Source organism: Triturus cristatus, chromosome 10, assembly GCF_964204655.1.
Source record: "Triturus cristatus chromosome 10, aTriCri1.1, whole genome shotgun sequence".
NCBI lineage: Eukaryota > Metazoa > Chordata > Amphibia > Caudata > Salamandridae > Triturus > Triturus cristatus.
The window spans coordinates 243,201,329-243,228,171 of record NC_140593.1 but is presented as its reverse complement, the minus strand read 5'-3'; positions in this window follow the sequence as shown (position 1 = coordinate 243,228,171).

Sequence of the window (26,843 nt, the reverse complement as noted above, 5' to 3'; positions counted from 1 at the left end):
GAAGTAGTAGACCCTCTATCGGATGAGGTCCATTTATTTCTCAGCAATAAATGTGCCTTCATTTCTATGCACATTATAGGACAGTCAAAGGACTAGAGGGAATCAAGCAGTTTAAAGCAGTCTGGGCCGCTGCAGGTAAGAGCGGTAGGGAGGTGGGGCCAGGTGAGGGGGGATTTCGAGAGACGACCATGAGGGAAATTTCATTATTTATTTAATTTTCCCTTGTGGTCGTCTCTCAAAATACCCCCTCACCTGGCCCCACCACCCCACCGCTCTTACTTGCAGTGGCCGCGGCTGGTTTAAACCACGAGTTGCAGAAATGTAATTTTTGAAGGCAGCATTGGCCAGAATTCCTATTGAAAATGCGATTATTAAGATTTTGTTCAATTACATTTCTGGCAAAATATTCTTCCAAACCCTTTGTTAAGGAATCATTTCCCATAACAGGTAAATGCATGTGTTTTTCCAATAAAACAAATAAAAGCCTTGTGTCAGATTTTTATATTTTACTCCGAAATTTTTCCAGAAATGTCAATCTGCAGATCTTTTTCTAGCAACATAGTTTAATATTAATGCTGGGCTTTCACACTTACTTTGCCAGGATACATTATTTACCCTTAAAAGTAGAGTTTAATAACTGCTTGCTACACAAAAATAAATAGAGGTTGTTTTTCCCCCCTAAACAATCAAGCAAGATATGTAAAGTAAATTACCGTGCTTTTCCTGTTTTTAGTATAACAACACCTTTTTATGGCTTTTTTTTTTTAAACAAATTTTATTGTGTCAATTTGACTATCACCACGCAGAGCTCTGTAATCCAGAGGCGTCTGCCATATCTCTTATACATTTACATGCAGGCAAATGACAATTGTATATTCAAACACCCTCAATTACCCTTCCCGCAACTCCCCCCTCCCCCCCCAACACCCTGTGATCGCACTACCTCCGCCTAAACCCTCTCTCCCACTTCCATCCATCAGGTTCCCCCCTTGCATTACTCACACCCCCGCGTACCCCCCCCGCCCCATGGCCACCGACTCCTATGAACAACTTCCCCTATGGGTTGATCTCCCCCTCTACCGGGGGCTCTAACCAAATTCCCCGATAGTCTTCCCACCGTTTCCAGATCTTATATTTTATGGCTTTTTATGAATGAATAGTTTGCCTTTGTGTGAAAAGCAAAGTAGTAAATTGTTTATTTCAGGCACAGCCCATAAAACACATCAGATTAATACAGCGAAAATACTTTTAAATACATTAAAAGATTATGCAATATAAAAACATAAGACATCAAGGTGCTTACTATAAAATAATAAGGAAAAAGTAACCTTTGGACCAAACAATTAAGTGCAAGTGACAATAATATCACAAGAACCCTCATGCAAACCCTATCATTTCATTCATTCATCCATACCGAGTAAGATTGTAATACATATAATCAAGAATACACAGAACAAAATTAACTACTTATAAAAATCTAACTTCGCAGGTAAATTTATTGGTTGTTCACCAGATATTAAAAACAAAAGGGTTATTTTATACAAACAATAGTTTAACGCAAGTACCCTATATCTTACAATAAAAATGAGCAACCTATATTCATAAAAAATACGAAATCACAATCATATATAAACAAGAAAAATGAGAGTCACTAGTACAGACAAACACAATATGTCATAAAGAAAATGACACATCCGTAATAACAGTATATCGAGCGTAGAACCAGGTACTTTTCGTATTTGATACTCGTTGTTAGATCTGGGGGTCTCTAGTTGGCAGAGGTAAGCACCTTAGCTCAAATAGGGACCCTTGCTTCTAGTCAGGGTACAGGGACACACACGGTAGATAACCCCTGCTCACCCTCTAGGTAGCTTGGCTCGAGCAGACAGGCTTATCCCCAAGGCAATGTGTAAAGTATTTCACGTAACAACTACAATGACCCCCCTAGTACACCACAAACGTAGACCACACAGGTAAGTATATCAAAAATATAACTTTATCTAGTTTCAGCAGTGGCAATCAAGTATCAAAGGATTTGCACATTACTCGCTTTCTTGCGTTGTCAGGATCGTAAGAAGATAGTCTCTAGTCTCTTGTGTGATTCCGTACTCACGAAAAAGAATCAGTTCGTAGGCTCTCGTTGTTTAGATGGCCACGTTCCGCTGGCGGTGCCTCTGCGCTTATTATTAAAGCGCTCCTCTCAGGCTGTTCGGTGCGGGGCTTCCACAGCTCCCGAGCGATGGACCAATCCGGTCGCGGCTCCCTCGACGAGCCTCCAGTGACGACGTCGGACGTCACCGGGTGTCAGCCAATCGCAGCGCGGCTCTTCCGGCCAAGCCTCCACTGCCGACCAATCAAGTCGCGGCCTTCTCGCTCCTTTCTCCGCGGCTTTGCGGAATGGGGAGACACAGCTTCGAAGCGATTTCGGGCCCCGGGCCGTGGCAGTGAATTGCGGGCAGGATGTTTCGAGGCACCCCGAGTCAGCGGGTCGATCGAGACACCACCAAGCTTCGCAGCAGCTCAGGGGACGCCCACGATCTCTTGGCCACCGCAATGCACGTGCCGTCGATCTTTTCCTCACGGCAGACAATTTCAGGCAAGAATCAGCACGGCGCTCTCAAGCAAAGCGGAGAGCAGCCCAGCACTTCACGGGGCAGATGTTTAGAAGTTAGGTAGAACAGTCCACGGACCTTGCAGCACACAGCAGCACAGAGGGGGCACCGCAGGGTCTTAAAGTCTTGGCAACCTTTCTATCCCTGGGTTGCAAAACAGGAGGCCAGCTCTTCTCAGGCCCTTGGAGATTCAGTGTTGAAGACACAGCACACAGCAAAGTCTTGTTAGGTCAAGTAGGTAGGGTCACAGCACACAGCAAGGCCCCTTCTCCTCCTCAGCTTCAGTTGCACAGCAGAACAGGTCAGCCCTTAGAGCACACAGCAAGGCAATCTTCCTTTAGTCCTTCAGCAGTCCGTCTTTCAGCAGAGGTTCCTCTTGATTGTAGAATCTACAAATCTGTTGTCAGGGGTCTTGTACTTATACCCCTAAAAGTCTTTGAAGTCTTTGTGCAAGTGGGTCCTGAGCCCGGTCTGATCCAGTTCTGGGTGTTGCTGGAGCACTTTGTTTTCCTGGCTTTTGCTTTCTTTTCAGAGTGAGGGGCAGAGTCGTCAGCCGCCCAGCAGGAGGTGGAGCCAGCAGGGTGGCAGGCAGGCACAGCCCTATTCACTCCCAGGTGCTATCTCCTCCCTCCACTCTACTTGCAAATGTCGCCATTCAGCAAAGGGCTGACTCAGCCAACCTGCTGGGGGATCCCCAGCCCCTGTCACTCTCAAGCCAGACAGTCAATCCACAAGCATGCCCAGGCACACAGAAGGGTCAGACAAGAGAACAGCTACTCTCTAAAAAGTACTGCTCTCCAACTCAGGATTTAAAAACAACCTCTCCTAAAAGATATGTTATTAAATGCTGAGCTCAGGGATATCAAACACTTATCTTATCTTGTTCCTATGAGAAGATAGGCTGATAGCCATTGGCACCAGCCTCCCCCATGTTAGCCTATGGAGCAAGATAACCTTTCAGCAGTGAACACACAAAATGGCCGCTGTTCACTACCAGAGCATGATACCTGCACTAGTACATGCTCTACCTTTTACATACACTGCACCCCGCCCAGGGGGGTACCTTGGGCCTTCCATAGGGATGACTGACGTGTATAAAAAGGGAAGGGTTAGGCCCAGCCAGTGTGGACACAGGCCAGGAGGACATGGCAGTCTGGGGACTGCAGGCAGGCCTGAGACACCATTTTAGGGCTACACAGGTGGGTGGCGCAATCAGCGCTGCAGACCCACTAGTAGCATCTGTCATCTGTCATCACCAGCCCTGGCACACACAGTGCACTTTACTAGGGACTTCATGGTGATACAGATATGCCAATCAGGTATATCCAATCAATATGATATTTTACACAGGGAGCACTTACACTCTGGCACTGATTAGCAGTGCCAGAGTGTCCAAAGCATCTAAACCAGCAAAAACGAAATCCAGCACAGCGTCAAAAATGCGGGTAGCAGAGGCAAAAGATAGGGGAAAAACCCACGCCAAGGATGTCAGGTCTAACACTCGTTAACTGTCGCCCGTGTAAACGGATTTGTGTAGGAAAATAGGCGTCGACGCGTTTCGATGGCTTAATTATATCTCCATCTTTTTCAAGACCACAATCTTGACTCTCAAATAATGATTAAAAAGAACGTGGGACTTGCACAATAGCTAAGTCGGTACCTCTTCTAGTTGAGGCAAGATACCATCCACATAGTTGGCAATTTTCTTGCATGGAGGGCTTCTATAGATGGTCTGGACAGCCCTATACTTATTCTTTCATTTCATTGGTCTTTTATTTCCTTTTGTATCCCTTATATTTCGATTGACATCCTTGTTTCTAGGAAGTCACTATTTTGATCCAATAAATTTGTCAGTGCCCTATATAATATATGGGGCAGCCTGATAATACAGCACTCGGGGTTATGCTGCTAATCCTCCTATGTATTTCTTGGCTGTCTTGCCATCAAGTTTATACGGTTTTTTGATAGGGGTATAGCTGTGTAGTTTCCCTCTAAGAATTAAAATTTTCCGTGATGTGGCCACATATCATATCAGCATCAGCCGGATAAGCTTACTATAAAAGCAATTAAAAATAATTACGTCGACGTAAAAAGAAGTGGAAAAAAGAGGAAATATCTAAATAAACAAGTTGTAGGTCTGGTAAGGCAACCAATTATACATTTTGGTGGCTGCTATTACCACCAATCATAAGATGTTCATGTATTCACAACGGGAGAGATGTGCAAAATAGCTATCATGGGGGCTATGCAGAAGTAAAAGGTTACCAGAATAAATATGTACATCATTTCATATTCGTACGTTAAATGGATAAGAAAATGAGGCAGTGGGTGGGGAATATAGGAGAAGACCGTCAAAAACACAGGGTTTCCTGATTGGGCCTGGGTTTATGAAGTTTTCTGTCAAGGCTCGGTATTACAAATGGCCTTCCTTCTTAATGCCCAGGCAATATACAAATACTTAGGGACCGCGAGAGCTAAGAGTTCTCTAGTATCACTTAAATGAGTCTCTCCGCTTCCCAATAGCGTCTCACACCCATGTGGTTGCATACAGCGAACAGCCATTTTTTACAGGCTTTCCTGTATAAGGGACAGAATAGCATGAAGTGGGACGCCGTTTCCACTAGATTCCGGCAATTTGGACATCAATCGATCTGGCAAGTTGCGTTAGCCCATTTAGAGGTATGTGATCTCAGTGGCAGAACCCCACACCTATATTGAACGTACAGACATTTTAACTGGTGTGGATACATTCTGTTCAAATATGGTTCAAGCCTAGGTATACTCTTGTGGTTCAGGAATTTGCCTGTGAGAGTGCTAGTCTGAAGCATTTCCTACGTTTGGAGTAAGACTGCCTCCCAGTAAGACTGTTTTGCTCTTAAATCATCTCCTTTTACTATCGTATCGGGGGCTGTCTTTAGCTCACTCATGCCTATTCTTTGCGATATTTCTTGAATATGTTTCAGCCATGGTGTTTCCAGATTTCTATCGAGAGCCACAAGATCTTTCACGCACTGTCTATAGGCTGCCAACTCATTAGTGGGCCAATAGTCTGACCCAATATAGGAGGGGTTTTAGAACCGCTGTTTGATGAATAGGGTTGAGAGCCAGGTCTAGGCATACAGGTGTGGTAGGGGAACTTGAGTGAAGCTTAAAAGGTGTTTTAATAAACCTATTTTGTATTTTTGTTAAACTTCCAGCATCAGCATAGCCCCAGATCTCGGCTCCATAGATTGCTAATGATACAGCTGAAGATTTATACATGGTGATGACTAGGGAGACAGCGCCTCCAGATGCTGCCTTTTATAGCCTCACTACAGAGGCTTTCTAATGGAGAGTAGTTTTACTTTTTTCTATCTGGGGGGCCATTCTTGGGTGTCGCTTGGCCTCACCTCAAAATATACGAAGTGGTGGACTACCTCTAGGGGAAGCCCCTCTACGGTCACAATACCTCTGCACCCTTTGTGTGGATTAATCATCATAACTTTAGATTTTTATGAGTTTAATTCTAGGCCCCTTTCCCCACAGAAAGTAACAAAGGCATTCAGTTCAGATTGGAGGCCCATAGGGGTTCGGGAGATCAGCAGAGTGTCGTCTGCAAACATTGATATTGGAGTTGGTATTCCCGCCACTCCCGGGCATCGTGTTTGCATTCTTTCAATCTCTTCACTGCGCCGTTGATGAATAGGCTAAACAGTGTTGGTGCGAGAACGCACCCTTGTCTGACCCCTTTCAAGATCTCTATCTTTTCTGTCGTGTCTCCTGTGATGTTCCACCTGACCCTCACATATGTGTTATCATGAAGGAGCCTGAGTATTCTTATAAACAACAGATTTTATTTGGTCATTTTGCAATACAACAGGCAGTAATCCTGCAATAGCTCGTTGAATCATTCGGACACTATGTGCATCAATAACCATTTCCATAAAAATAAACAATCCCTGCGGAACATGCAGGTGAAACAAGAATCTAAACAATATGCAGACAGTGGGCAAGTTTCAGGGTACAGCACATAATACAGCAGATACAAAAAGGAGCCTGAGTATTCTTAGTGGATCTGAAGGGATGCCATACCCAGCTAATACCTCCCACAGTGGGTTTCTCTGCACCAGGTCAAACGTCGCTCTTATATCAATAAAAGCGGCGTATAGATGGCCACGCAACAAGGTGATATATTTCCAGGTTATCACCTTGAAGCGGAGGAACTGGTCCAGTGTGCTGACCTTTAATCTGAAGCCTGCTTGGGACTCTTCCAGGACGTTGTCTTGTTGTATCCACTCGTTTAGTCTATATAAGACCTGCCTACAGAATATTGTTTGTGAATTATCAAGTAGACTTATAGGCCTGTATTTTGAAGGGATTGCGCGCTCACTTTGTTTTTAAAATAGGTATGATAACGGCACCTTGCCATGAGGGGATCATATTGCCTTTTATTATGCTATTCATTTAAACATGACCAGATGTCTGGTTCGAAGAGGAAAAGGTCTCCAGGAATACCGTCCATCCCTGGGGCCTTGCCCTTTTCTGTTTATTTTATTGCTTTGAGTGTTTCAGATAGAGTAAATGTAAGAGTGGAATATGCAAGTGGGATGGAGGACGAGCTAGTCAAATTTAGTGTTTAGGGGTCGTTAACATCTTCAGGGCGAGAGCTCACCACGGTATTATTTTGCTGCGGGCAGTTATATAGGCTGCTGCAATGAGTAACCCAGGTGTCGGGGTTAACCACTGGGTCTAGGCAGTTAGAATTAGAGGAGTTCACAGCTATAAGTTTCCAGAAGCTTTTTTGGTCACCCTTTTCTAGGGCTTCGGCAATCATTACCCATTGATCTTCCTCCCATTTTCTTTTGGCTTTAACTAAGAGGGTTTTATAGTCTTGCCGTGTCTTTATGATTTCAGGTCTTAAGCCCTTTTTGATTGCACTCAGCAGACGGGTCTTTCCTGATCGACAGGCCTTGTTATACCAGGACGGTGATATCTTTTTGAGTGCTCCTCTCCTCTGTTCCCTCATGAAGCACGGTCTCATTGTGTCTATGAGATTGCAGTGCATGGGGATGAAATTGATGTTATGAATATTAGTTGGGTCAATCTGGGAGAGTTTAGACACAAACAGATCATAAATTAAAGGGAGTTTGTTTCCGTCTGCCACCAGTCCTGCCCACTTAACATTTCTCATATTATTTGAGGTTGTAATTAGCGCAGTAGATACGACCACCTCCAGTTTTATGTCTCTGAATCTGGTCATTAGAAAGGATGCACTTAATGCCTGATGGCCACTGTCTGGTCTAGGGGTAGCTTGCATGTCCTGGAGATCTGGCCAGAGGTCATTATCCACTAATATATAATCGATTCTTGATTTGCTAAGGCCTCTGTTAAAGGTAAAGCGGGGGGCGATCAGATTTAGTGTTGCCATTTACTATTATTAGGCCATCATCAGTGATGAGATCAACAATTTTGGTACCCACCTTTGACGTTTTTGTTATTTTCTTGAGTTCGCGAGAGGGCGATATTTCCTGATGTCTACACCCTGCAGATAGGGGACTGCAGGTGTTAGTGTCTCCCACTACAATTTTTAGGGATTTATGAGCACCCTGTCCCAATAGATTATCTAGCTTACTTAGTATTGGAGCTTGAGCATTTGGGGGTTTTGACCTAATGTATATATTAACTAAGGTTATGTGTGTAGGACCTGACCAGGTGTTAATGTTAATTTGCAGGGCAAGTAGATCTCTAGAGACAGTTGGAAGAGTTTTGACCACTGGAAACAAATCCATTATTCGCCATATTAAGAGGACACCGGAAGGTCGCCCTGCCGATGATAGAACTGCACTTTCATTAAAGGCAACAAAGCCTGGGCGGTGAACCAGTGTAATAGCCCACGTTTCTTGAAGCAAGATAATATGATGAGAGTCAATAAACTTTCCCCACTCAGGGTAAGACAGTTTGGACTTGATGCCCACAATATTCCACGCTAATAGTTTTGGGTATTCACCCACTGTCGATCCTATGACCCGCATAATCGTCTTAGTAGATTCTCCCTGTCGTGTTATATACTCCCCTTTGTCATTATCTGTAACTAAACCCCTGTGCCCTGCCGTCCCAACTCTGCCCTCCTCAACATAAGATAGAGGACTCTCACCCAATGTGGGGCAATCGATAGTGAGTCAATCGATGTCTGATGTGTTTGAAAGGCTGGCGAGTTCCCTGGAATTGTGCTTCAGTACACTAGGGGGCTGATTTTGTTGGATGTTAGGGGGGTATGTACAATGTGTGACACGGAGGGTTCATTTTTAGTGATATTTGCAGATCTATATCTGGTCTGAAGCACTGTTCTAATGCAATTAGGCCCTCTGCTGGGGCTACACCGCTAAGAGCCACACCTATATAGTCCCTTTCCGGTTTTCCTGTTGAGAACCTTCTAACAATTGTTATGTACTCCCTTATAATTGATCAGCATCCTCTTTTGTAGCACACTCAATAAATCACTTTGTTCACAAGTCCCTCGTGTGTTTCTGTGTGGGTCCTCTGGAGCTTTGGGACATTAATCATCTAGAGATCAAAACATTGGGTATTAGGAGGTTCTTTGTTAATGACACCTATATAAGTTTTCTTTATTGGGATGGTGTGGGGCTTATGATTCCAGAGTACTTTAGGTGGAATAGCAAGTTTAACATGTGTTGTTTCCCTTGGAGGAGCACGATCCCGTTTAGGTGCATTGTCCTCATACGTGGTGTCATTTCTACTTTGGCTTTGTGAGTAAGTAAGTGAATTTATATGATACGCAGCAGGCAGATTGTGAGACCCGTTAATGGGCCCCTTAAAGGGCTCATTTTGCGCAGTTCTCTGGGTGTTGCTGTTCCCTCGTGGACTTGACGGACCCCGTGCTGCTACGGTTTCAGTCAGTGTATCCATTTTTTCAATTAACAAATTTGCCATCCTTTCCATAATCGCCTTTAGTGATTTAACTTCCTCCTTAAGGGAATTGAATTGGTCGGCCAAGCTCAAACTAGTCGGAGATGCACCTGCTGCAATTGCGCCCACTACTCTGGGTAAATATATGGGGTCATTTTCTCCTTTTTCCTGGTTGTCCAGGGGCGAGTATTTATTAGCACAATCGACATTAATGACAAAGTGGTCTCCACCATTGTTAGCAAGATCTGTCATGCAGAGTGTAGATTGTTGCTGGTGCGCGATACGTGGGCTTTGACTAGGGGAGGTGACAGCTGGAGTTAGGGCTAAGGGAGTCCCAAAGTAGGAAGCTATACTTTTAACATTTGTGGGTCGGTTGTCTTAGGGACATTTTCCCTTTCTCTTGCAATTTAGGCCAGATGGTCTCGGTTTGGGAGCTAGGAGGACCTCTACCTCATCTATTAACTCATCTATTTTGGTTAAGGTACAGTTTTCTGCAGCATGTCTCTGGATTTTTCTTACGCTCCCTGGGCCCATACTTTTATCAGATGCTTTCCTTTTGCCCATTATAATGACCATTCAAGGGAGGTGGCCGTGGAAAGAGAAACCGAATAAATTGCAAGTTAGACCCAAGAGTCATGGGATACGGTACTTACGGTTTTCAGGGTACCGCCAATATGAGACCAAGAGGGGTGGCCACAGGAGATCCGCAGCGGCCTCCATTGCCGCAAAGGGTGCTGGTCAGTGTGGTCCTCTGGCCCCGGTGGCTCTGTGCTTCGCATCCGAAAAGCAAAGTAATTCATTTGGAATGTTTTACTTTCAACTTTTCACTTTAACCATAATTTTATCTCTTAAAATAGGGTAGTATTGTTTACCTCCTATGATCTACTCTGGAACTTACTCGCAAACGTTTTTCCGCACCAAAGTTATAATGCAGGTGCATAAAAAATGAATTATGGGTGTAAATCTTCAAACTCCTGTTCATATAATCAGCAGCATTTGTAGACATGTATGCCTTCAAATTGAGTTTACTACCTTGGACAACATGCCCATATGGCAAATTGCTCCTAGAACTATGTTTACAAGTTAAGCGGAGGTCCATGCTGCAGGACAGGGGATGGTGTGTTTGGCAGTAGGGCAGGGGGTGGTGTGTTTGGTGGTAGAGTGGGGGTGGTGTGTTTGGTGGTAGGGCGAGGGCTGGTGTATTTGGCTGTAGGGCAGGGGGGTGGTGGACTTTCAAACTTCAGAGTATAGACATAGCAATCATTCTGCAGATCATGTTGCACCCTGAAAATGCTTGCAAAACTGCTTCTGAAATGTTTGGAGTAGGTTCCAAACAGCCAGGCGGGAAAAGTAGGGAGCACCCCAACAGTCTACTTGGGACTGAGGCAATGAGTTCTCTGTGCTCTATTAACAAAAATTTTAACAAAGAAAATACATTTGAAGGTGCATGTTTCTAGTAGGCATACTTAAATGGATGTTTGGGCATAAAATAAAAGAATAACATGGAAATACACGACTTTTGTATTGTTTCAAGCATACTCCATGGATTTTACTGAATCTCTCAATCGTCAGAAATATAAACAAATAGAAGGTGCAAATCAATAATGCGTACCTTGACCAAATTTCTATAAAATCTTTGTTAATGGATCCACCTGCATTTCATTTAGCATTTTTCACTTGTTTTATTGGCGAACAAACTGCAATATAAATATAATTCGAAAAAAACTGTCTTTGCTAAGAAATCAAGGTTTCAGGTACCACCATTGATGTCTAAAACAATGCTTACTAAATAATTAAATAATAAGGGATTAATTAATATTAAATAGATAAAAAAGTATAAAATAGTCTTCAACTCTTTTTAATGAGTATAAGATAATATAATATAATATAACACTTACAATGAATATGATTACACAAACATCGGCAAATACAAATAAAAAAATATAAAAAGCAAATATTTAATTGAAACCAAAACAATCCTTAAAAATTGTATTTGACTTTTATCCGATTTAACAGTTAACTCATTAAAAAAAACATAGGGTACAAATGGTAATAAAAATGCAAAATTGCACACAATTTTATAATCATCAATTTTAATATTGTAATTAAAACATTATTATATTAACATCATGAGCTAGGACCTTCACTTTGAGCCATTTCCCGGGGAGGGGGGGGGGGAGTTGACAGCATGGTTAGTGTTGTCAGCTAATTGCACCTGGGACAAGTGTAGATGGTGGTGACGTTGGAGAACAATAAAATACTTTAGTGTCTCACTGACAGGATCTGAGCAGCACTATAACCCTGTCCAGCTTTTTGATCATCTTGGGAAATGGAGTTGTTTCCAAAAGCTGTACTCTGTGCTGATCCAACTCCCGTTTCTTATGTTTCTTATCGATGTGAAGCAAAGTGCATTTCTAGCATGAGGAAACAGCACAGTGATTGGTCGGGGAGTATAGTTGTGTGAGATGTGTGCTCCATTAATTCCTCTACTACATTTCTGCACATGTACCTGTCTCAGGGGATTACTACCATCTATGATTTTGCACTCTTGCTAAACTTGGGAAGCAGAGTGGGCAGGTGTGGGACGGCTCACGAAAGCGAGAAGAGCAGAGTGATAAAAAGCAGTTGAGAAAAGAGACATGTCTTTAGGCAGGTGAAGTGGTTGTGGATATTTCTTGATGGATGGCCTCCTCCTATCTAAGCTTGAAATGAACCAGGTGAATAACTGCAGTCCACAGAATGTGCTTGTTTTGAGAATTAATTAGATACAAAAGCCGGTGTAGGAAGGCTCTGGAGGTTGGGGCTCCAATGGAGGTGTCTAACGAGAAGGAGCTGTAGGGGGGGAATGAGGTCACGACAAGACTAAGTGGGGGATACAATTGGGGAGCTGAATGGGACAAGGGTATAAGGGCAGGTGTGGAGCTTCCTCATAAGGTAGGCAGGGTGGAAATGGGGTGCTCTTTGGAGACGTTCTGTGAGAGATACCCTTCTCTCCGACTCATTGCGCTCACCATGCAATGACCTTCATGGGGGGAGGGGGCAAACATGGGTTACACTGTCTTCAGGTTATTAAATGCCCTGTTGTCACCCTATTTTCATTGTATTCTATTTTAATATTTGTAGAGTTCTCTGTTACCCAAGGGTGTGCCGGTTCTGTGGGATAAGCGATGGACGAGGCAGCCAAGTCGGATTAGTGGGTAGAGGACTGGAATGAGTGGGCTTTGGTTGACGGCGGGAGGCAGCATGGTCAGGAGCAGGGGCATCCTCCATGGTGGCACGGGAGATGGCAATGTGTTGAAGCAGGTAGGAGTGCCCAGGGCGCCGCGGTGGTCTGCTACGCTGGTAGATCACTATCACACTAATGCCAACAGCTCCAATTGCACAAATATTCTGTCTTGGATGTATATGTAAGATATATTGACGTTGAAGTTTTAAATGATACATAAGTGTAAATATATATGTATATCTTTTGCATTATTGTAGTGAGTTGATACGATAGGGCGAGTGTGTGAGGAAGTTCACTTGGGGGCATATCGATTCAGAAGGTGGGCCTTTGCCAGCGTGCGGACCCAGCAGAGGGTGGTCTCAGAGCGTAAGAAGGAAACAGTTGGCAAAAGTCGAAAATCTGATGACTTCTCTTATTTCTTTGGACACAACTAACGAGCAGCGCAACCTCACCCCTGAACGCCCCGCTCAGCGGAGGGGGCTTATGCCATCATGGGGACCGCTGCACCACTAGCCTCCGTTGTGTGGATATATGCGGTACGATCATGACGACTCTGGCTTGCAACACACTATCAGAGCGAGAGCTGGCACAATCTCAGCAAAGGGACACGGTGTCATTGGTCCCTCCCCTGAATGTTCAATCACGCTTTACAACTAATTAAGTTAAAACAATGAAACAGTTACAATACGAACGAATCCAAAATGATTGACTGCTGTATTTACTAAAGAAAGGTCAAGTTCTTCCATTGTGTGTCACTCACTCACTCCTGTCTCTCGATTTGCAGTCCCGACTTCACAACTCAAATAGAAAAGGCACAGGTATGTACACAAAAAGAGTAGGACTCACATTCCTGACCAGTGCCAACTAAAGGGCTCTGGTATAACTAGTTTTTGTTCAGCTATTGTGTCCCACCAACAAACATATAACATGAAACAAATACCACACGCACAGCTACATATAACATGAAACAAATACCACACGCACAGCTACATATAACATGAAACAAATACCACACGCACAGCTACATATAACATGAAACAAATACCACACGCACAGCTACATATAACATGAAACAAATACCACACGCACAGCTACATATAACATGAAACAAATACCACACGCGCAGCTACTGCAGCGCTCCATTCAGGCACATGCACAACCTGCCAACACAACACAATCTTATGCACAACACCCGAGTGCGCAGCTGCCATGTGGGTCCATGTCACGGGGTGCGCCTTCACCCAGCTCTGTATTGTTTTTAACTAACATTTATTTGCACCAAGCCTCGCATCTGACGTCACAGGGAGGAGGATTCAACTGTCAGTAGTGCGCAAGATGTTGTTGGCTAAAAAAACACGCACCCAGTATCTGTGGAGGACACATGCCACGCGCACAGCAGACAGCCACACAACACACGTTCAAACACAAAGCAGGGTCTGGTGCATGTTTGATATTTGTTAGAAAGCATTGTGTTTAAACCACACAACCTCAGCCTGAGCTTTCACAACAGGAGACCACAATAAAAGAGGGTCAGTCTGGGGCACGCATTGTTCCTAATCTCTTGCTGCACAGCAGACAACATCCCCCGAAACAAAGCACCAGCCTCCTTTTCTCGCCTGCTCCCTGCCAGGGGCGGCCTTAGGCATGTGCAAGCTGTGCACCTGCACAGGGCCACCAAACCCCAGGGGCCACCACGAGGAATCGGATACAATACATATTCGTGGTGGCCCCTGGCAGGGATTTGGCGCATGAACGACTGAGGCGTGCTAAATCCAATGTGATGCACGCTGAATGGTTGTTCTTATACTCTTTTCCTTTCTAACCCAGTCTCGTCTTTGTGTGGGGTCGGCCTTGTTTCGGGCTCTTCTGGTAAATCTTGTGCTTGTTTAGAACTGGAATGTATCCCAGCCCGTGGGGGTGAGCAGCCGGGGGTGTGGGGAAGGTTGGGTGAGGATGTTATTGTAGATGGTGTGTTCTTTGGGTCTGGCTGGAGGTAAGCCATGTGAGGTGGCGAGCTGGAGGTGTTCTGGTGGTCATGGGAAGGGAGGGCATGATGAATCGTGAGAGAGAGCCTCTCTCTCACGATTCATTTCTGAGAGGGCGCGGGTCGGAGAGGTGGTCACCGTGCGCCAGCGGTAGGGAGTGGTACAGATCGGCGCTGTATGTTGAGGGAAGAGTGAGTCAGGAGTGCAGGGGCGGTGTTTACTTGTGGCTGAGGGGAGGCATGGTGACTTTTGGAGGTGTAACTTGGGAGGCACGGTCGTATTGGGGGGAAGAGGAGAGCAGGGTACGAGGTGTTAGACGTAATGTTGAGGATTCATTAAAATGATTACAACTACTTATCAACAATCATGAAAACAGAGTATGAAGCTGATACTTGTGATCTAATGAGTGGATCTGCCTGCACAAATCTTTTAAAACATCGAGTGTTAGAATGTACTTGCCATTTTGTTATTTCTGTTTATATGGTGTTGAGGCAGACATGAAATGCAAGCACCTATGGATGGACGCCTGGAATAGGATGGCAGTGCCTATCCATGTTAACTCAATCTAATGCCCTTTTGCAGAGACCTTGGTAGGAGACTGGCTTCTTGATCATTTCTTTAATTACATTCCAGTGCTTGTCATGTGACTAGCAGAGAAAACTAGTTTAACTAGTCCTCAGTTTGCAATTGGTGAAGCAGCCTTCTCTGTCCATACTAGGGGCATAGTTACCATTGGTTCAGCAAGTACAGTGGTACTGAGACCCAAAACCCTCAGGGGCCCATTGAACCCTGATAATTGCTATATTTTACTTCCTGAGCAGCAGCCAAAGGGGCCATTTTCCTTGCTTATGCCACGGCCCATGGGGTCGTTGGTACGCTGTGCTAGTGATTCGTACGTCTGCTTGAAAGTGGTCTCCTGACTGGATGTTCCTTGCACATTAATTTTGCTTCAGTGAACCTCTAGTGCCTTTTCATAGCCTTAGGACTCACTGTCATTGATCCTTGTTTAATAGGTGTTCTGAAAGCGAGCAGAACTGGTTGCTGGAATATGGCACTATACAAGAAACCTTAATTAAATATATTGTATTTTGTCTTTTGACAATGTGGTAAAGTGGACGAGTCTTTGGTTACCTGTAGGCTGTATTCAGGATCAGTTAGTGACGTACTGAGACAGGTCTCTGTGTGCCATGATTTCAAGGTAGCTTACTCTCTTCCTGTTAAGGTCACTTCCCAAATAGATCATGAACTATTCTCCAGGCTCTACTGTTCTCAGTGGACTGAGAAAACAGACCTTGTATGCCAAGTCACATGATCTACCCTATTGTTTCATAACACTCTTCAAATAAACCTTCCATATGTGGCTAGTCCTCCTAATGTGTCATACATGTAGTGGGAAGGGTAATTACTATCAATCAGTCAGGGTTTGTAAAGCTCAGCTGCTTCACACATAAGGGTCTCGAGGCGGTGTGGGATTCATGCTGCTGGATCATGCTGCTTGTTGGTTGAACAGCGAGGTCTTGTTCTTGTGGTCCTTCCTGAACTGCTGGAGCGATGGTGAGGCTCTGAGGTGCAGGGGGAGGGTTTTCAGGTCTTCACTGCCAGGTGGGAGAAGTAGCGGCCTCCACTGGTTTATCAGCGGCTGCATTGGGTGGCTGCTAGGGAGATGGTTCTGGAACATATTTTCCTGGTAGGTTGGTGGAAATACACTCGTTCATTAAGGTATGCTGGTCCTTCATTGTGTAGTCCAGGGAAGACATGGCTTGGCAGTTCGGGCTGGACTGTTCCCATGAGGCACAGGGTCAAGGCTGATTTGCATATGGCCATGTCTGAACTGGGGTGGTGTGGTGAGCAAAAAAACGATGGATTTAGGCCCAGATCTCTGTACTGGGGTGAATGTATGACATTGTTCTGCATTCTGTCCATCAACTGTTGTTTTTGCAAGAAAATAAAAATGACACATCAAAATCTTTCAGCAGCCGCCACTGCTGATTGTCTTCTTTTTTTCCCTACCCACTGCTAGCCTCGCCTGCTGCCTTGCAAGCAAAATGAAGAGAATTTGAGTACACAAATCTGGTTATTCGAAACGAAAGAGAAAGGTGGCTCAGCAGGCTTTCGTAGAGTCACAGGAAGGAGCAATCCTGAACTTTATCACCCAAGGGAAACCTAAAGATGGAGAATCCTCTGGCCAGAGTACTGCTGATGCACTAGGTAAAACAGGCGCTGACGACCATAAAGAAGAACAAAAAAATGATGATATCCATGAGCAGAATGATACTCATGAGCAGACCAATGAAAATGAACAAGGTGACTCTGAAATTGATACAAACATGCAGCAATTACCAACTCAGGATGAGGATTATTACAAAAGACCCTCAGACAGAGAAACTGAAACATCATTCATCGGTCCATCAACATCTGGCATTCTGAAGGAGGTTCAGAGTCTACAGACGGATAATGCTGGTATTGAAAAGGAAGCCAAAGAGCAAGACCATGTTACAGACCCGTGTTCTGAATATGATTTATGTGATTGGAGGGATCCTACTTTGTGGCCGAACTCTCTTACGGACGCGCAACGTGTTTTTCTTGTTGAAAAGGGTCCCTCCAGAGACCCAGATTCTAAACCAAAGTATCCAAGTGATGAGCACTCAAAAAGTAAACGTCGTTTTTCTGTTACCATGTTACTGGTCATCTAACGCCTTTTCTGGACGTTTTATTAAAACACCTTCCTGAGCTCCGCCCCGCCCGGACCCCCTCTTCCGGGGCCCCCTACCTGCGCTCCCTGCACAGGGCCACCATGAGCCTAGAGCCGCCCCTGTCCCTGCTGTTAGCCACGCCTGTGTGTGTGTGCAGCTGTTTGTAGGCAGATGCATTCCTCGCCTCTCTTTGTTGCTAAACTGTGGATTCCTTCCATGGGCGTGTCTCCTCCAAAGCTTAGGTGCGCAGTGTTCCTGTGAAGGGTGGAATTGTGCTTCGAGTTGTTAAACTCCCCACGTTCTTAATCGTCTGTCCTGCTGCAATGCCAGCCGCCTCCGAATGAAGATGGCGCGCGTGCTGTTCTTTCAGAGGGGCGTGGAATACTGCTGGGTTGCATAGAGACATATACCAATAAAAATAACAAAAAGCCGTGCATCACACCGCGAGCCTTGACTTGGCAGAACGATATCGCACGGAGTGAATGCTGCCACAGACTCAATTATTCCCTCCATTTAAATTCAAATGCTGATTACAATTAGATTCTGGGGCCTGGTCTCAAAGCACTGGGAGTACATAAAATACTCCGCCCGTAGTACTCTGTTACGAGCTCTTGCGAGCCTTTGAGAACTAGTACAAAATATCTACAATTGGAATATTGAAGGCATATTCATACACAATTAGAACAAATAGAGAGGCCTGTGAACTTTATGCACTTTTACTACTGGGAAGTAAGTTGGATGTTTCCAGGGCGATTCAGGAAAGCGTGTAAGATTCTGTCAAAGAGTACTCTGCAGTACTGCTTCCCATACTCACAGATGCGTTTGTGAATGCTCAGCCCACAGATGGGGGACAGAAGTCATCCTTTCAGGCTTCTGAAGTTATTAAAATGAGCGCCATTGAGCTGGGCGAAAGCAGTGACACCTACCACATGTTTCCTGTACCCAGGACCACCATGTCATATTCCTAGACCCCCAGTTTACATCCAAGAGTTGCTGATTTCCGCTAATTGAAGCGCTGGGCAGCCACAGCTGAGTTGATTTGCTTACAGCATCCTGAGTTTAGCAAGGAGCGCGGCCGATGACAGGTACCAAATGCTGCAGAGCGCCAGCTCTTTCCTGCAGTGGCAAGAAATGAAACCTCTGTACTAGCAAGTGAAAAAAGTTGCAATAAAATATTTTCACATTTTGTTAATGATTTTGATTCTATGCCTCGTTTTGGGCGGGAACTCACTGCATTTACAGCCTGTCCAGTGAACACCTTCCTTTAATGGCTTCCTTTCGATTCTCACCATATCTTGGCTTTACCCTCCCTCCATCTTTGGTACCCTCAGGTGTGCCAATCTATACCGCCCTGATGAACTCCAGGAATAAACCAGGTAGCTGTTGAGCTGATTGGCATTGGGACATTTGTGTCAGACAAAACTCCAATAAAAGTTGAACTGCATCAGTTGTGGCTGAAATTTCTGAAATAAAAAGAGGATACTGCTTCTAAAACATTTTCTGATCTGCACCTACTGCTCTGCCTTAATGATTGGAGTCAATTATGATATTTTTCAATGCACTGGGGCTGCTGCAGGACAGTTTAAGTTGCACCAACACTAACCCTGTGCTTTATTCTTCAATGAACAATGCTGCAAAAGGGAACTTATTGGAGACTTATCTGAGCGCCGCTGTAGAAGGAATCACGGTCCTATGTACATTTCAGAGTTAGTGCTAAAATGGTGCTAATTCTACTTCAGCAATGAAGGGATCATTTAGACCTGAGCTCAGTAGTAAAATCTGCCAAAAACATACGCTCTGCCCTTTTTTAGGTCTCACCATCAGACACTTTTTGGACCTCTTGTGGACCATACCTAATGGGCTTAGAGTTCCTTACCATTGGGTGACTTTATAATTTGCTTGCTATTTCATGGTTTGCGTTCATCATCAGGTGCTTGTCCCTCCCCTGCAGCCTAGCTTCTTTGCCATCCTTTTGATTGGCTGTCTTGTGTCCTTCCTCTGTTCATATCTAGAGAACCTTTCTTTTCTTTAAGGCCTCCATGACAGTGCATGTGGTTTCATGCTCTCTCTCATGTGCTGCTTCCTCCACCTATACTCATGCCAGCAGGTGCTCCATGCATTTGCTTTCTTCCTCTTGTGCAGCTTTTCTTTCCAAGTGCTGTGTTGCTCCCTCCTCATCTAGTCTGTCCATTGCTTCCCCCTTCTTTTTTAGGTCTCGCCTACACAGCGCACATGCGCTGCTTAGGAGGAGACCTTTAGGAATCGATTGGCCTTTTCTGCCAAAAACATGCACGCTTTGCATTGCTTTCAATGGCAACGCGTGCACGTTTGACGATTCCCATGCGGGAGCGAGCTTTGAAACCATCTGTTTGTAATTAACTTTCAAACAGATGGTGCCCCCTGCTCACTCCCGCAAGAGAAACAGGCGCAGTCCCCCTCCTCTCTCCCCTCCCCCTGCTGCCTCCTCCTTTCCTCGTCAAACTTGTTTTGTAAGCTGCAGGATGCCGGCTGGTTCCATTTGGCTTGGGAAACTAGGCAGCTATGTTAAAGCACTGTACCATACATAACCTTACCTCCGAGGCCGAGAAAACCTGTCAGGGAAACCGGAGCCCCTGTTCACTGCTCGGGTGACAGCATGGCAGTAGACACCCTCCATCTTTCCTCCTTGCTCTGTTACACAACTGTCGCTTTCGGAGTCTGTTAAGACACACCCTCGGCATACCTTAAAATGGACCTGTGCTTTCCACCGCACAGATCAGCCATTCGGCGCACACAATTTTTTCAATGAAATAAAGGCGTAAAAGACAAAAGTGCTCGGTGGTGAGCCAGGGAGGGGGGCTCCGTGCACTTTGCAGGGAGGGGCATGTTTGTTTACGTCACTGCTTCCAAAAGATCAGCGCTAAGAGGTATACAAGCTGTGTCAGTTTCAATTATACAGACACCGCCCACTCTCCTAGGGACATCTTTGACTCACGCAAGTCATGCCACCGCCCCTCATGCAGCTGTCGGTGCGTACGTTTGCGTGCATTCTGAGAGTTCAACTGCAGTTCTCCGGTGTTAGTCTGCACAGACCGGTCAGCAGGGTGGCTGTTCTCAGGGGCATGGTCTGTGAGCGCCAGCACCAACTCTGACCTAGAGCCGCACACCCCCAGTGCCGCAGATGGAAGTGGTGGTGGTTCGTCCCATCCCCGCGCTTATCTTTCATGTGGCATCAGGGTGGTGCTTTCCAAACGACGATTGTGACAGTTAGGCCTGCATTTACAGCTACAATTTTCCATACTAGTAAGCAGGATCCGTAGGCAACCAGCCTGCCATATTTTCAGACCAGGAGCCCAGCTGGCTGTTTTCATCACGGACATCTGAAACCCTCAGACTTTCGTTTTACTGACTATCCCGCAGAGTATTTCACTGCCTTGTAAAAGGCAGGACTGATATCTTGCACTTGAGTGCATCTGCATTTGTGTTCACTGCAGTGTTATATAAGGTGCAAGACAGTGAAAAGGTGTCAGGAAGCGCTTCTGCTAAACTTATTGCTGATCCAGCCAGGCGGGGCGGTGAAATTGAAAATATAAGACGCACTTTTAGCGAGCTTGCCCGAGCACGTATATGTCCAACACAAACACAACCTCAAACCCAATAGTTCTCTGCTTGGGTTTTCTGTATTACTCTGTTAAATATCAGTTAACCCCAGGCACACTTATATCTTAAAGGATGGACCATTGCAGAGGAAATAAGAATGCAAAGGTTAGACGGGATGAAAATGCAGAGACTGACTTACACATGCCTGCAGGCATGAGCAATACAATAGATAATGCCCTAGGGGATGATGTTAATAAAAAGGTAAGATGCTGAGATTCGGAATACATGGTTGTGAAGTTAGCATGGTAGACAACGTTATACCGAAATACGATATGGTGAATAACTGCTGACAGCCGGGATGGTGAAATCTGAACAGGATGGGGATTCACTGCAAATTATGACCTGGCTTGGTTGTACTTTTGCATGCTGTCCTCTGACATCATGATGGGATTATTCATGGTTTGTTGGGGTCAAATGTTACAAATGCTGAAAAATAACGTTATAGAATAACTCTAAGTTCATTTCCCTTCAAAGTTGGAACTCTGGGTTCCAAAGCTAGCTTTAGAACTGGCACCAAAATCATGTGATTCTAGGTGAAAGAAGTTAGCTTCCTTTGCCTCAAACTATAAGTATGTGTTCTGTAGATATTTAAAAAGCTACAGTACTCTGTACTGCCTAGTAGTGTTCCGTCGGTGTGTCCCCAGCTCCCTCCACAGAGCACCACATAAAAACAAACACAGCACCAACAAAGTGTCACTCAGTACCACCTCAACATCTCTCAGCACCACCACAGCATCACTAAGCAGCACCTCTGCATCACTCAGCACCACCTAAGCACCAGCACAGCACCACCTAAGCACCTTATCACCACATAACAATATTAGCATCAACACAGTAACACCTCCTCATCAGTGCACCACCACCTCCAGTGCAGCAACAAGTCACCATCAGCACAGCACTACCTCAGATGCATTGCAGCAACACCTCATTATCAACACAGCACCATCTCAGCATTAGCACAGCACCACCTCCACATCAGTGCACCACCACCAGTGCAACACCAGTTCAGCACCTGCACAGCCCCACACCAGCAGCAATTCAGAACCAACGCAGCACCACTTCAGCATCACCTCAACACAGAACAAAAACAACATCACTTGGCACCACATAAGCACCAGTTCAGCTACACAACATTGGCATAACTCATCACCACAACATCACTCACCACCACCTCAGCATCACTCAGTACCACCTATGTATCATTCAGCATCACATAAGCATCACCTCGGAACCAGCTCACCACCACTTCAGCATCACCTCAATATCATTCCGGATCACCTGAGCATCACCTCCGCCACTACTCACAACCACCTCAGCATCCCACCACACCACTTCAGTTTGGCATAAAAATTTGACATCTATTAATTCTCCACAAATAACTCTCCACTACTCCTCTCTAATTAAAATACTATTTCACAACATCCACCCTCCCGTTGTTTATATCCCACACCCAACAATACAAACTATAAAAAAAATACAACAAGCAAGGAAAAATTGGCAGCATTGCATAAACAATTAAACTAGAAAACATTTTTTGTATTAATTTTGGTTTTTAGTACAATACTACAGTTGTATAGAATATTTTTCGGATAGATATAAGGTGACAGAAATAGTTATAACACTTTTTTTAATTACAACTTATAAATTGTCAACTTGTGGGTCCATAAACATATTTGTAACTTTTTTGGAGGGCCCTGAAGCTGCCAGTTGCTGCTGGGCCACTCTGATTTAAAAAAAGCAGTTTCAGAAATTGTGAGCATGCATGGTGGCTCCTGCACACAGGTATGTAATTCTCTATTTATTTAAACATGCATGTAATTGAGTACTAATACCACAGTCAGCCAAAAGCAGATGATATCAGCACCATGTTTTTTTTTATTGCCCACTATTTACGCCTATGTTTAATAGAACTCTAAGGTATTGGGAGTTATATGAAAATTGTACTGTGTTAGGCCAAGTATTTACCAACAATGTTTCCATGTTACTCCCAGTGCACAAATAGTTATGGCACACACATAAACATATTTATAATTATCATACATGCAGGTGTAATTAGTGTTCTAATAACCCATAGCCTTTGCTGATCCCAAGGTACAGGCTTGCAATAAATGTGTCTAGAAATAATTGACAACCTCAGACAGAACAAAAAGGAAATTGAGGAGCCAGGCCTTATTATTTGGTTCCAGCTATTATGCCCTAAGGAACGGATAACCGGACGGCCCCCGCCCCGGTTTAATGAGACTCCATTGAGCTCCACATATACCTGCAGCCATTGTTTGCTGCACAGCATCCTTTGTCACTCCTGCAGACACCTTGCCCAGCCGGGCATCAGAAAGTGTCCTTTATCTCCCAGACAACGGTTAAAATACCCTAATTCAAGGTGATTTAACGTATTACTACGGGCTACCTTTCCTGTTTTTGGCACTCCATGAGCCAAATCATAAGGCGTCTAAAATTAAATCAGGCAATTGTTTAATGTGTAGTCATGAGGTTGATCCCATTGCATTAGGAGCTAGGGATCGAAACGTCGACTTTTCAAACAGAACCGCAATTTATCCATTGCGAAAATTGTATTGTGGTTACTGTTGGTTAGAGCTTAATCAAGATTTTACTGTACTGTAAGCCACTACTTGCTCCTAAAGTTTTTGCCTGTTATTTTTGCTTTCTTCTCATTTCACTTCTTCTAAAGCTCGGTACAGGATTGTGCCCTTGTTTCATTTTTTCCGTGGCCTTCACCTTGTTTAATTCCTTTTGTATCGTTCTAAATAAATGTTCCTCTGTCCGGCTGGACATTGGAAGAATGTCCATAGCTCCTATTGAAGTCTATGTTGAAATGTTTTCATTATTTATCAATAAGCTAAGGACCTTTGTTCTTTAAAAATAAGTAATCACCCGAGGTCCAAAGCTACACGATCGGGTCCCCTTGTTATTTATACTGAGGCCTTATTAAGACTCCTGTCTATGCTGGATGAATGTGCGAAAGGAATTTGTGGTTCCGTGCATCCATGGGGAGTGGAAGGCGGTGAGGTGGTATGCCCTGGAGCTGTCTCACATTTCTTTGCTGACTAGACTTGATGGCACATGGACACCACAACACGCAGCCTTGAGGTCCCTTGCGGTGGTGCCTGGTCAATGGATCTGTTTGGTAGAGCTAGAAGTGCAGACAGTCATGCACCTCAACCCTCACTGGAAACTCTTCACCCCTCCTCCTGCCGGAATTAAGCTGGTGCTTGATGGTCACTGCACCCTAACCTTTCAGCACCCACATACATTGGACTAAGTGACATCAGTCGACCAGTAACAGATAGGATCACAGCCGTCTTCTCACTTTCTGGCACAGCTAGTTTCAGCAAGGCCCTTGCAATAGCCAAGGTTAGAGGTGGTGTGGGGGCCGGCCAGCAGATAATATTGGGTCCCTCCTCTCCTAAGCAAGCACTATTTGGGTGTTACTTGGTGGAAGATCTGGATACCGAGGTATGTAAATCTCTTAAGCATCCAGTGGGGTAAGTCCTCCATTCTTAAGAAAGACTTTGTGGCTTTTGGGGTGGGGATATGGCCCAAAGTGTGCCGGCCTCAACACATTCTTTTGAAAAAACATACCTGGGTGTAGTGGGTTTTCTGGCCCCAGAACAGATTTGAAGTAACCACTTCAGTTTCGACAGACAATGACGGGAGAAAATTAAATAATTCATTAATGCTCCCTCTTCATCATCTGTCGAATTTTCCCCCTACTGCCCCACCGCTCTCACCTGCATGGGCCGCGGCTGGGGTGGATCATGAGTGTTCCCATGCATTCACCCATGCCTTTATTAGCAAACCCAGAATTAATAAGGGCTGTAAACCTGTGTTGGTACCAAAATGGTACACCTCCCAAAGTCAGGCATAACAAGGAGAAATATCTTAATTTCTCCTTGTTGCGTACTCTTTCCATGTGTGCAGCATTATGCAACACACATGGAAAGAGGAATATGCCTCTAATGGTTGTTTTTGAGTGGGAGGTGTCCATTCCTGCACAAAAATAATTCTGCCCATAACACAGGCACACGTGTACCATCGTGCAAGGGAGCTTTTTTTGGTCATAGGTTGCCTGAAGAGGACTTTCTGCCTCCCCTGGAGTCAGATTGGGGATAAACCACACAAGTCTACCCCCTGGGGTGGACAGAAAGACGGCTGGGACCATTATTGTATGGTGACATGGCCTGAAGCCTGAGTTGTCTGTTCACCCTTTCGTTAAAAAAAAAAAAATCCCTGGAGGCAGTGGGTAGATCCTCAACTCACTCCTCCAGGGAGAGGGAACAAAACATTTTTGGACAGGGAGCACTTGCCGATGATGAGAGGTACCTCTCCTCCCAAAAACGGCTTCTGTGGTGTCTAGTGGATGGGTCCATGATTGGGAATTGCAGGAAGAAGGTTATCCCCAAACAGGGATCCACTTGGGAGGGGTATAACTGGAAAGACATCATTGTCCCCTTTTCAGAAGTAGCTCTCCTGATTAGAGCGGTCCTCAAGAGGCAGAGTGATAGTCCCCAAGCACCGATCCAAGTGTAACTAGTTGACTCCAAATGCTGCAGTTTGGTTTCACTTTTATTAGTGTAACATCAGTGCTCTGTGAGTGACACCGATAAAAAAACATAAACTCGTGAAGCAATGGAACCTCATTACTCCTATACTGAATTTGGTTTTTATAAAATAACATATTTCTGGTGCATGCACCAGATGGATTTTCTGCTTTCATGTGGTGGACAAACCGTAACTGTCCACCACACTATAGATTTAATGAGGTAGATTTAAATGGTTTGCCTTCCGGGCTAAAACAGAAAATCTGTTTATCTCCTAGCAGGTTTTGAAGTTACTCTCTGAGGGTGAGGAGACACGTTTCTCTTTATGAGCTCCTTAGCGTGGTGGTCAGGTTTGATATTTTGATGTCCTGCTGTGCTGTGTTCCACCTTCAATGTTCCCAGCCCGGATCATACTTAGACAAAAGGAACTAGAATGTCTATGGTTAGCCTCATCACACTGAAAAGATCTCCTCCATGTATCTCCGCATCGAAGCACATTTAAGTTTGGATGCATACATGAATCCTGGTGTCAGCACACTGTCCGAGCCACAAGTGGGGCGAGTCTGAGGTGCCAGCCCAGAACCCACTCTATTCCAGCTCTAGTAGTATGAAAGATCATGTTGCCCTAGCTGAGGTCTAAAATTCCACTTTTATTTACAATATGATATTTGCAGCAGGAATTTTGAACCACCTACCATCTACACAAAAATCACATGGGCATGCAGCATACTGACTATATATAAACTGTATACATCCCAAACAAATTTACCATTCTGAATTTGTTCTAGTTTGAAAAGTTAGTGGTGTCCATTTTGCAACTTTACAATGTTGGTTGGATGTAGGGCCCAGTTTTGAGCATGGTGAAGTGGCTACCCAGGGACATACCACTTCACCGTATCACAAGTGTTATGGTGTTTCCAGGCCCCATATTACCGGACCCTGAAACACCAGACCTGCTTACACTGGGTGCAATTCAGGAGCTGGTGAAATCATAGTAGGTGTGGTGGCAGAGCAGAGGCCTAGCCCCCATTCATCTCCTGCCGCAACAGATCTAAGCACTGTCAGAGCCCGGGGCTGATGGGTGCCTCCCTCCTGTCCATCACCACAGGAGCAGCCCCAGCATTGTACAGAGATCTGGGGTATAGAAGCAGACAATGCTCCTTCCAGCTTAGTCCTGTTCTGCATCTCCTCAATTATATTGCTTGCCACACACACTTATCAGC